Here is a 12,343-nt window from a genome sequence, read left to right as displayed (position 1 = left end):
ATTAAAACAGCCCTACTCTGCAAGCAGCAGTGTCTGAGCAGCTCTGACCAGCTACAACCCATGCTAGCCCGGCCCAACCAGGTCACAGAGTACAGCACCGGGTAACAGCAGAAAAGGCACAACTGCCAATTAACATAAGCCTCAACGCTTCACTTACTCAGCAGCGAGTTGTATTGGACACAAATTAGCTTCTCTTTCAGTACAAAGTCCCAATTAATCTTGAAGGCATGCGGGACACCAACAGACTCCTGATTTTCCTAATTTTGTTTTTCTCCCTTTAAAAACCAAAGCATAAAACATAATCCAACATTGCACTACTTTACAGCAGCAAAAAAATAAAGGTACTTGGAACATGGCTTTAGCATTTATAATTGCACAGCAGTGTGTTATATAACAGGAAAGCCAGATCTCATTGGATTTTCCCATTTAAAGGTCCCAGAGTGCAATAGAGAGCAAAGGTTTAAGCATATGCGCACAGTGATTTCACAACATCTTTTAATACCTGCAAGTAGCAAAGTCTTCTCCAACGTGTGCAGGCAAAACATTTTGATAAAAAAAAAAAGTGACATATACCTCACAAACATATATATGTCATACTATATATTAAATCCTTATGGAGTATAAATTAGAACAACATTAAGTATACAGAACATTCAAGCAAAAGGTCAATCAAGTACATTTCACAAAAGAAAGGGAGAAAACCCTGTGCAGAGAATGGGAAGTAGGTGCACTGTTGCTCAGTCACAAGTAATTAGAGCCTCTTTGGCTGGCTGTTTTTCCACAGAATAATATTCAATAATCCCTACACAGCATGATGTATTTGAGTCAGATGGGAAAGCTCTCATCATAATCACTATTGTTGGGATGTTCTGCAAAAACAAGTTCCCCCTCCCCAGAGAGGGAAACAGATACTGCGCTTGTAAATGTTACTAGATATTGTATTTTTTCTGTAAGTCACAAGAATTTTCATGTGAAAAGGCAGTCTTTGCAACACATCTCAGAATGACTGTTCATCAATAACTGGTTGTCCAATAGCCAGTCTCAGAAGACACTTGCTTTAAAATTAAAAAACAAGCCTTCCTCAATTGAAGAGTATGCCTCTGTATTTATAAATACACGGTAATGCCTTCTGGAGAGAAACGTTTTTCGAGGGCATGCAGTGACAGGACCAGGGGGAATTAGCTTCAAACTGAAAGAGAGTAAGTTTAGGTTAGATATTTGAAAGAAATTGCTCACTGTGAGGATAATGAGGCACTGGAAAACAGGTTGCCCAGAGAAGTTGTGGACATCCCATCCCCAGAATTGTTCAAGGCCACATTGGATGGGCCCTGAGCAACCTGGTCTAGTGAGCGACATCCCTGCCCACAGCAGAGAGGTTGGAACTATATGATCTTTAAGGTCCCTTCCAACTGAAGCCATTCTATGATTATCTTGACTTTCGTGAGCCTCTCACTCCCAGCCTCCTATCTTGGTGTACTTTCACACTACTCCAGTCTACCAAAGTGAGCTCAGGTTGGATATTCTTTGAAGGGAATTGGTTGAGAAAGAGGAAGGTAAGTCTTTAAAAAAAAAAAGCAGATGTCTCCCCCTCCTCCCAGATACACATTAGAACAGGTTCTGTAACCATGGAGAAAAATTCAAAATCTTGCTTTGAATTACAGCTGTTGGATCCTGCTTACTTCACAGAACATCCCATTTATTAGCATGCAGTAACTGTACCAACCCAGTTTGTTATAAGAAATATCTTGGCTCATTTTAAGAACTAATAAAACAGATGTTACTAACATCACAAATACAAAAGTGAGCCCTCTCATCAAGTTGCTCCCTATCTTGTTTCTTTCTAAGCTATGTTAGCTCACATCATTTCAAGAGCAGAGGTCTGCTTATGTGACTCACTGGATGCAGTGTTTCAAACCACACCCCCAGGAGCCACAAAAAGGGCAAAACAGTAGAGCGAATGGTAAGCAGGAGGGTAACCTCTCTCCCTAACAGAGACACCTTTCTGAAAGGTTCTGGGAACTTACCAGTCAAGTTTACAAACCCAGATTGCTGTTTCCCCTACTTAAAAAGCAAAGCAAAACAAAACAAAAACAACCACCCCCTCAAAACAAAACAAAACAAAAAAACCAAACAAACAAAACAAAAAAAACCAAACAGAAAAACAACACCATCCAACCCCCTCGCCAGAAACAAAACATGCCAATCACATCTTAAAGTACCTCTGACCAACGACTCCGCTGAAAGCTGGCCTGCAGACTTCCACATCTTGCCTTGATTTATAGGGGGGAAAAAAAAAAAAGCTACAGTCCCACCATCTGGGACTAGATTAGTGATAAGAGCTTGCTACTGGCAATTATCTTGATATTTTCAAAAAGAAATCCTAGGACAAGTTTAAGAAAACTCCAAAATCAGAGTCTGGAGTATCAAGAGAAGGACCGTAACAGCAGCACTTCCTCAAAGTGTAAGCTAAATCTTCACTGAGATTAGTTAAGAGTTCCGTTAAAGGAAACAGCTAGTAGCAGCAAAACAGACTGAACTCCTGTTTACAGACGAGCAATAGCAGAGCCTGTTTGCAGAGCTAAGATGAACATAAATCACCTCTACACACCTTGGGGTCAGGAGCCTATTCAGAACTCCAACACATCGCAATCATGGAGATGCTGTCATCACTTCTTAGGAAGGGAAGAATCAAAACATCATACTGTCATCTTAAATATTTCAGTCTAGGAACATTGTTCATTATGCAGATGCCACAAACAGGATGGCAACTAAACAAAATCCTAACAGAAAACAGAGGCATCTATAAGCGTCACCGTGGTGTGAGCAGCACAGTCTGCACTGTACAGCTTTCCTGAATCAGTTACTGTCTACAAAGATTTAAGTTAAACACACTATAGTGAAAAGCCAGGCTACTCTGCATACAGCCTTCAGTGACACTGAGCATCTGAGATACAGTATACAGCAGCAATTCAGGTAATTCACAGGGATGGTGAGGCTCACAGAAACTCCCTGGACACAAACTATGACAGTTGTGTTTCTTAAACTTGAGAATAGCCTCGTGAAGAAAAATACAGGCACAAAAGTATATGAATACATTATGGAACAATTCAGAAAAAGCAGATTGGAAGTGTAAGAATGTACCAAAACACTGATAACCCAGGCACAACAAGCACAAACTGCTTGGTCTGCAGCCTGGTTTTATTGCCAATACCTCACTCAGCAGCTGGTTGTTGCTGTCCTTTTCTGGTTTACAGACGGCAACTGCCATCTGCTTTTTTCTTTACCTCTTATTTTGCACTTCAGACTGCAAGTAAACACATCACTAACAAAGTTAAATGGGTAGAGAAGGCTATGTTTTTAAAAAAACAACAGGACAAAACCTACTTTTTCCTTCCTTTGCTGCAGGGAATAAGAGAGTGAGGTAAACATGTTTTCATTTTTCTAGTGAGAGGGAATGCACGTGAAATGTGAAAGTAGCATTGTCTAGAATTTGTATGGACTGCATCTCCAAGATGGGGTGCACATTCTTCAATGAAAGCACTGTTACAATTAAGAAGGAATGACAGGTAAGAAGATTGATCAGTTTGTTCTCCATCACACTGCCTCTGCTGCACTCAGAAGTATAAGCCAAACTCCACTGACATGATACCTCTGTGTCTTCAAAAACAGCTCAGACATGTTTGATGTGATTCATGGTGTCCTAGCATACAAGCCAAAATTTAGCACTGTAATTTTCATCAGTGCATTTAGTCAGCATGCAGGCAATGAGGAAACTAACTCAGAAAAAAGGAAAAAAACAAAGCTAGGACTGGCTGTGTAAAAGAATGACTTTTCGTGTCAAGGGCGGGTAACTGGATAAACCTGCATTTCCAAAACAGCTTTCTGAAAAGCTTTCTGAAGCAGAATCGAGAAACAAGATAGCTTTGTATACCAAGATACAACAGTATGAATCAAGTTCTGTCAGCAGTTCTATAATAAGCCTTGCCTGTGCAGGAGTTTAAAATGAAGATGAAAAATATCTGGAATTCAAGAACGAAAAAAAAACCAAGCCACTTCAGCACAGTTAACAATACGTTTTAGGGTACTATGAGATTTTAGCTCCAGGATCTTTCATTGGACTTTCAACTAGTCAGACTGCCTCTGCCTAAAACATCAGCACTACAATCACATTTCCAGCAATTAAATCAGAATTCGGGCATCCTACAGAAAAGTTAATTTTGAAAGTGTTACTTCCTCACTCCTTCTCCTTATTGTCTCCCAGCAGAAACACAATAAAAATTCTTCTTAATGTTTTCTGTGTCATCCATTATCCTCAGATCTTTCAGGGAGCATCCCTGTGCTTGATACAGAAAGAGAGCACTTTTTCAGCACAGCATACCATGCAATAGGAGGTGGCTATGGCACTAGGCTGCAGCAAAGCTCCTCTGAATACAAAACTCCACCAGCTGGAGTATTTCCTGGCTACAGGGGTCTGTAGTGGCACCAGCCTCTTTACATAACCCTCCACTGCTAAACAAAAAGACAGCAGCAGATCACAGAAAAGATCTGTGAGCAGTTGTGCCTGGTATACCAGACTGTGGAAGGACAGTTCATCCTACATCAGCTTCAGATGTAAGAGGAAGACTCAGAAGAGCACTGACTGTGAAAATAAATAAACAAACAAACAAACAAATAAACCTCCATGTGAAGGACTAGGCCACTTACTAGGCACAACTGGAGGTTCAGACAGTAGTGGTATTAAACAAGAGAAATAAAGACTGATGAGGTGGCCAGCAACCAAACTACAAATTCAGTCTCTAAGTACATCAAGTCCCTTCTGGGATCTCCAGTACCCTGACCATTTCTCCTGGCTTGTTGAGGGTTTTGGATAACTCAGAACAAGAGGCAAAGAGTCAGTTTGCCAAGGAGTTGACTGTAACTCTAGCCTCCACTGGCTAGTGGTTGAAGACCACTTACTGAGATGAGGGACCAGTTGTGAATCCACAAGTATGACTTCTAACAGGAAATCCCTGCTTTCCCTGAAGCCAGCAGTATGGACACTAGCACCAGAAAAGAAAGAATGCTTCAGTTAACTGAATTTTTATTCCTAAGTGACAGGCATCAACTGGAAGATTTCTGTGATTTGGAATCTGCTCCTTGCCACATTTTACAGTCTCAGTAGATACCTGTGCTTAATTTGCTCCAACTTGTAATTCCAAACCTAGTTTCCTCTTGTTGACAACTGCACAGATAAACTCTATAAATTAGACATAAACTAAAATCTGAAGAACTAAAGCTAGTCCCTGAGAAAAACTGTGTTTCCTCACAGATCAGAAGAGCTTCAACAGATCTGAAACAACTAGATGATAATCTATTTGCCCAGAATTAACAGAAGGGAACAAAAACTTCAACGAACTTTAACAGAGAATCTTGTGCCATTGAAGCTACAGAAGGCACTATTCTAATTCAAAACAACTAAAGAGTTTCCCAGCACAAACACACACAGAGTACAGCTACAGGTCCATGTCAGCACTGACAGAGCAGTACAGCTTTCCACTTGTACAGCCTGCCCCAAACCCCTTGTCTCCTCCACTAGTACAGGGGCACAACTACTTTCTGGAGAAACCTGCATCCAGGTTAAGCTGCAGTGACCTGCCTACTGGAAAGTTTGTTTAATCTAGCCATAATCAGCAAGTTAATCATTTAAAGGAGAAAGTGAAGCTAACATTCAAGTGCTTCTCCTCTGAAACTGCTAGTATAAAAAGAATTTATACAATCTGCATGCTATCCCTAGTCATTCCTACCTTGGACTAAGCAGTTATGCTACATCTATACATACAGATCACTAAGATGGGGTTTGGGAAAATTTGGCTATTCAATGGCTGTCATAGTCAAACCTATAAATCAATGAGTGTTTTGTGTAGAATTTGGTACAGGTGACTCCAGTCCACTGAAAAAGAAAAGTATTTTACTTCAAGCAATGAGAAAGTCCAAGTGTTAGAATAGTCCCTAATTTAATTTCTGATGTTTCATCTGCATTTTTATTTGCTTATCAAACATTGCCCCATAGCCTCCTTCACCTTCATTATGCAGATCTGACCCACAGATATCAGTGTCTATTCATACCACGCTTCAACTCAGTGCAGCTAAAACTCATATGTATGAGTTTCAAGTAGTGCTTGGCTGCAAAAACAGTACACTATGAGATGCACTTTCAGTGAGTGAAGGCAGTTCATTAAAATAAAGCAAATTGCATCAATCATTGTGGCATTTGTTCTTCTGGCACATTACTGTTGTGGCATATGGTTGGGTAGACTAGATTAAATAATACCTTAGCATGTCTCACAAAACAAACAAAAAACCCCACAACCACAAATCACTTCTGAGGAGACTTCTGATAATAATACAGGACTATTTTGAGACGCTTTCATTTAGAACTCTCAATTCTCACACACCAGAAAATCAAGATCTCCAGTTGTAAAGTACAGACTAAATGTAAGGAAGCAGGAAAAAAATTAAAAAGGCACAAAAATTACTCTTATTAGGTAGACGAGTAACCAAAGAATGTACATATGTGAGTTTGGGCAGGAAGAAAAATTATGTACTCCCACTGATTGAGCTGAGCCCGATATTATGTAGAGCTCCATTGTCACTTGCTTATGACCAGAAGCAATGCTCTAGGCCAGTACTCATTGATTTCTCTGGAGTTCAATATGACAAGCAAAAGGTTTTCTCTTAAAAACAAAGCCAGACTTTTACATACCTGGATACAAAGCCAATTTAGGATACAGCAGTTTCTGAGCAAGCTTGCAAACAGCAGCAAGAGTAGAGACTCTTAACAAAACCACAATCACAAAAACATCAGGGGATGTAACTGCAACATATTTCTTTTAAAAATACATGCTTAGCTATTGCCTCAATTTTCCACTGCAAAATAAAAACACAGTACTACGCAGGCATGTGCAATGCAGTACAATAGGGCACAGAAGTCCATTTCTTCTTACTGTCAACTTATTCCAAAGGCCTGTTACTGTATAAACCCTTTCAAAGAGTCTTATTTGCATATTTTCAGGGGGAAAAAAGAATGCAAGACCTCAGAGAATTTAAAGATTCTTGGAAAGATCTGCCACTTTCCAGGTTTCTCTCCCTCCCATAAGAAATGATCATAAACTTACATTCCCTCTGCATGTATTTTCCACACTGTTAGAACTGTATACCAAATTCAAGGTTTTTAAAGTCGTAACTTTTACAGTGGTAATAGCAAATAAGGAAGAAACTCCACTGCTTGCTATCAATTTTCATGAGTGGTGTTTCTTATACAAAGCTTTCTTGAGAGTTATGCAAAATAAATTGAACTCCAATCTTTTTGCAACTTCAACAAGCATTCTGTCCTGCAAGTACAGTAGCCAAATACTACATCCTGTTCTCACAAGGACAGCTCTGCTGAACACTATGTTATCATTTAGATCTTGGTTGAAATAAACCTGTTTATTTAAAAAAGTTACTTTGCAAAATTCAGTCTTTCCTTAAATGGGACTATCCCTCAGTTCACATGCCAAGTTAAACTGAATTTGCTTTAACAAATAACTTAAAGACTGCCAACACTGTACTTTTTTTTACTTTTGCCATCGACATACTCAATGTCAAATATGCTCCCTGAGCACATGAATAGACCACAAGCTGTTTCCCCCCCAAAAAAGTCAACAAAATATCTGAATGCTATCCTCCAGAATCATCAGTGGAAGCCTCTTCTCATATAGCTGACCTAGAAGTGTAAGATGATTCTTACCCAGCATAGATAAGCACTGTCAGTAATCCCAGCACACACTTTGATGAACAGACTGTGTTACAACACAGGCCAAGTCCTCAGACCTGGGACTTTCACTTTGAAAGCCAGAGGGACTGAACAAATCAGATTTGCTCCACTGGTCTGCAGATATATTCCCTGCTATCCCCCAGACTTTCAGCATAGTCTCTTTGCTGTACTGCTAGTAAATTACTTCATATTAGGATCTCTTTGTGTCATTATTACAAATGGGATGTTTCCTGCTACCTAGCACCTACATCTATGAATGGGGAAACTCTACAATTGAGACAGCTTTGCAGTAGTTTCCTGAAAAAAACATAGCTTCCTTCTTTACCCCAACAGCTGCAAAGTAGGCAATGAATACAGGGCTTTTCTAGGAATGTACCTTCCAGATACTTTGAGAGTTGTTTTTAAACAGATGTCCAGAAAAATCACTGATACTTTTAGACCCCTCTTCTCCTGGCCTTGGCTAGCAGAAAGAAAGAGGAAGTGCAGAGAAACACTAGAAGAGCTCACTGGAAGGTGCAGGATGACAAATCACATTGCCCAGGTTCTCAGCCCTGCCCCTTTACACAACCAGCACTGTAATGGGAATTGGTACCTTTCCTTCCTTCCACCTACTCTTTCCCCTCACTTTGCCTCAAATGCAGATGGGCAAGATAAGGCTACCAACTGTCAAGAAAACTTCCAGTACTTGATTTTGGTGAGCCAGTTCATCAGCCTTTGACAATTGCTCACTGTTCTGCCCCAAACAAACTGGAGGTCAGCCTACTGATTAGCATCAAGAGGCATCATTGAGACAACCACCATCCCAGGCAGTTTTGCTGGTTTAAAGCGTGGTGGAAGCCAGAGACCAAGCTGTCATTCTGGATCCCGCCTGAAGCACAGACTCCGCAGTGTGGGATAAAATTACACTTCCACACCCCATGCAATACCTGTTTTGTAAGTATCCAGTTTCAGTTTCCAGGACTATCAGTTTAATGCCCTTGAAGATGCCAAGTTCCCTTTTCTTTCAGGTATCTTAAGCTTGCATTTGGGTATAGACACACAGCAACAAAACAACAACTGAACTAATAGTTGGAAAATCTGAGTTTAAAAAGAAATATATATTTCCCTAATAGGTGCAGAACATGGAGACTAAGCACATAAACAGTTGTGTTAGAAGAAATCTCCCTCAAGTCTCTTGAGGAATAAACCTTACATCTGAAATGAGCATGCTCATTGCCATCCATGCAACAGTGGCAAAACCTGTTGGTGATCACTGACATCACTGCCATTTACCAAACAACTGAAAAAAGCACTTCTCTTGTTTTCAAGATGACAAAGAATCAGTGTTACTGTTCAGAAAACTAGGGCATAAATGTCTAGCTTTGTATTAGCAATACCCACTCAACAGATTAGAGGTACACTCCCTTGATCAGTTTTAAATAAACAGGAAGGTGAAGGATTCCATGGTTAAGTCAGTTCAGACTTTTCATTGATTTGTCAGTTATTAAGTATTCAAATCCATAATCCAGAAGCATGAGTATTACTTTTCTAGCCTCTTCAAAGGACAGTTTTAGAAACACATTATCAACAATCTGAGAAGGTCTTTCTCCTAAGAGGAAGGAGAGGAGGCATCACCTAAAAATTTCATAGAATTGAATTTTAAGACTACATCCAAGGTGCACAAAATGAACAGGAGCAGAGGAGAGAAATCATGAGGCAAATTGAATTGTTTGTGCCTGAATTCAAAGAATGGTTGAGGCTGAAGTTCACACACAGAGGATGGATACCTGTAATTAAACACTATTTTACTCAGCCCTATCTTTGTGATTTACGTACAGAACCGTTTTCACACACTATGTTCAGTCACAGAAACAGTATTTGTTTTACAACACAAGTTTTAAGAAAATACTGAAGCTGTTAAGTGCATGGTTCTCTTCCTGTTTTGTCTGGTTTCTTTGAGGATATAGTTGCAGAACTGCTGGAAAGCTGGTAACTTAACAAAAAACTAATTCAAATGCAAAATAACCTTCTGTAAACCCGCAAAAATTGTATTTGAAGAGTTTACTATGTGGTAAAATTCATTCCTGTATGTTATAAAGGGAAAGGAGATCAGAGACTGTTAATGAAGGTAAAAAGGGATATTCAAAGTAATTTTTATTTGCATTCTTCTACTACACAACAAATGGATCTCAAGACCCTGCAATAGCAGGTGCCATACAGATAAATAACAAAAATGCAGGCCTTGTCCCAAAGACAAGGTGAGGAGAGGAAGTTAAAATATTTGGTGAAAAAGCAGTGAATAAAATTCACATCAAAGGAAAGGAAGTATCAGGAACACATGGCTACAAAGATCACTGCAGGCTTTTCATATCTGCAGACTGAAAAAAAGAAATCCTTAACATTGTCATTATTCGCTTGCACTGGAGGAACAAACTCATTGCCTACCAGACCTCTCCAATTATAATACAGACAGCCAAAAACAAGAAAAGGAATGGCCTATATAAAAATCAATTTACAGAAAACCTCACAAATGTCAGCCACTTTAAGATCCATATGAATATTTGTTTCCCAGATGACAAAAACAACTCTCATACAAAGTCTAATCAAGTCTTCAAGTATTCTGAGAAGACCTGGACTATGAAAATATTGGTTATTTTAAATCTTGTGATGATATTCAAATACCTTTAATGGAGGAAGGAATTTCTTTATTACTTTGGAGTATCAGATCCATTAAAGGCTTCTTGGCTTTTAAACTGATGTACAAAGACAGATCCAGCATGATAATACAAACTGCAGATGAAGACGACATAAAGCCCACCTCACACAAAGATGACACTGACTTAGAATGTGCTAGAGAAGGGGGGGGGGAATTAACCTCTCAGCAGCTACAGGTGCTTGCTGAGTAAACAGAACAAGTAAAGAACTAAGAGCAAACACTGTAAAGTAGCAGACACTAAAGACTCAAGAAAGCCTCACATGGGTCCATCACATAGTCAGAGCTGCATTGGAGTGACCTTATTTGGTATCAGGTAGGGAGAACACCACGCTGAGTACATGCATTCTCCATTACCAGGCACTCCAGCTCTAACCCACCTAATGACTGATAACACATTCAAATGTACAAATGTAGTTATTTATCCACATATATAGGTGTGTAAGTGGTGTTCTGTTCTAGAGACAGTATAAGCCATTTTAAGTATTTACGAAACTAAAAGCAAATGAATATATTTCCAAAATATTTTGTACAGTTTCTTATATTATTTCTCACTAGGAGCAGTCAAGGTAAGTCACCAAATGTTTATCTTATTAAAACCACATGCATTTGTTTGTTTGCTGCCTGTGCTCCCGTGCACATTCATCTATTTACATTTCACAGCAACAAGAGAAAATAAAGGAATAATTGAAAATCAAATCTCAGTTAAAACAAAAGAGACAAAGGATAAGCACATCTGTATAACTGCTGCAAGTAGAAAAGAGAAGCTAAGTCAACAAGAACTTTTACCCTGGGAAACTATCAGTGCTATTGAACAAAACCAGGAAAATTATTGATTTTTAGCTTTATGGACTGTTGACTCTGGAAGTCATCCAGTGGGTGACAAAGGAAAGTAATACGCTTCTTAAAACATTAAAAACTCAATAACCTCACACTAGAGTTTGTATCTCCATTTTATATGAGCAGTTTCAAATATACAGAATAGCAGGTAACTATGTACACAAGACCCTGACACAACAGGCACATTAACAATGGCTAGCAATATATATTTTATCATGATACTCAAATCCATTCTGAGGGGAAAAAAAAGTACAAGCTGCGAACTGAAGAAAAAGAATAATCTTGTGCTCTGAAATTGTTTGTAAAAGCTACCAAGCTACCTTCTTCCTTCAGGAAAATAAATCAGTTAGCTGTAAATTATTCAGCTCTAATAAATACACATAGTATAAATTTGCTATTTAAATGCTTTCTAGCGTCTCTTGTTACATGGTAGAATGGTAACATCTGAAATTTAAAACAGTGTCTTGAGGCTACAAACTAGCATTTGTTTTGTAAACAACAACTGATACAATTCATCCCCCTTCCCCAACAAGACCACAAAAAGGAGTGTTCATATAAATAGAATCACTTGATCACAAAAAAAAGAATAAAAATTCCAGTCACAATCGTAAGTTGCAGGATCCATGAGGGAAACAGTAATTAGATGATATAAGATAGACAGTGGCTACACAGGCTTAACAGACCTGTTATAAATCAATGGCTATTAGGATCCCTCTGACACCATCACTCACCTACCTTAACCACCACAAATATTTTCCTTTAACAGTTACAATTTGTTAGGGTTTGTGTTTTCTCTTTGATTTGTTTTGGTTTGTTGTCAGACTTAAGTCAGCATATTTGAACAATGTGTATTTTTCTACACTCTGCTAAAGGCTCACTGTCCCTCATGCACAGAAATGGAAGTATAGCCAGTTTTACAATGTCTTGGCAAAGCTGTCTTCTTAAACAGGCTGGTATTGCATTCTGTACTCTCCAACCCTACAATCACCTTGTTTTTAATAGTTATTTGTCCAGAG

General features: G+C 39.0%; 1 protein-coding gene across 14 annotated transcripts in view; it reads right to left on the bottom strand.

The window, feature by feature from the left end:
• MAP7 (microtubule associated protein 7) overlaps nucleotides 1–12,343 on the bottom strand; it is a 118,184-nt gene that overhangs the window by 91,108 nt on the left and 14,733 nt on the right. The window lies entirely within an intron of this gene.

Source organism: Neopelma chrysocephalum, unplaced genomic scaffold (genome assembly GCF_003984885.1).
Source record: "Neopelma chrysocephalum unplaced genomic scaffold, ASM398488v2 Primary Assembly neopelma1_23, whole genome shotgun sequence".
In the NCBI taxonomy this organism is placed as follows: Eukaryota; Metazoa; Chordata; class Aves; order Passeriformes; family Pipridae; genus Neopelma; species Neopelma chrysocephalum.
Note: the sequence above shows the minus strand (reverse complement) of the source record. Positions and strands in the feature narration are given on the sequence as shown.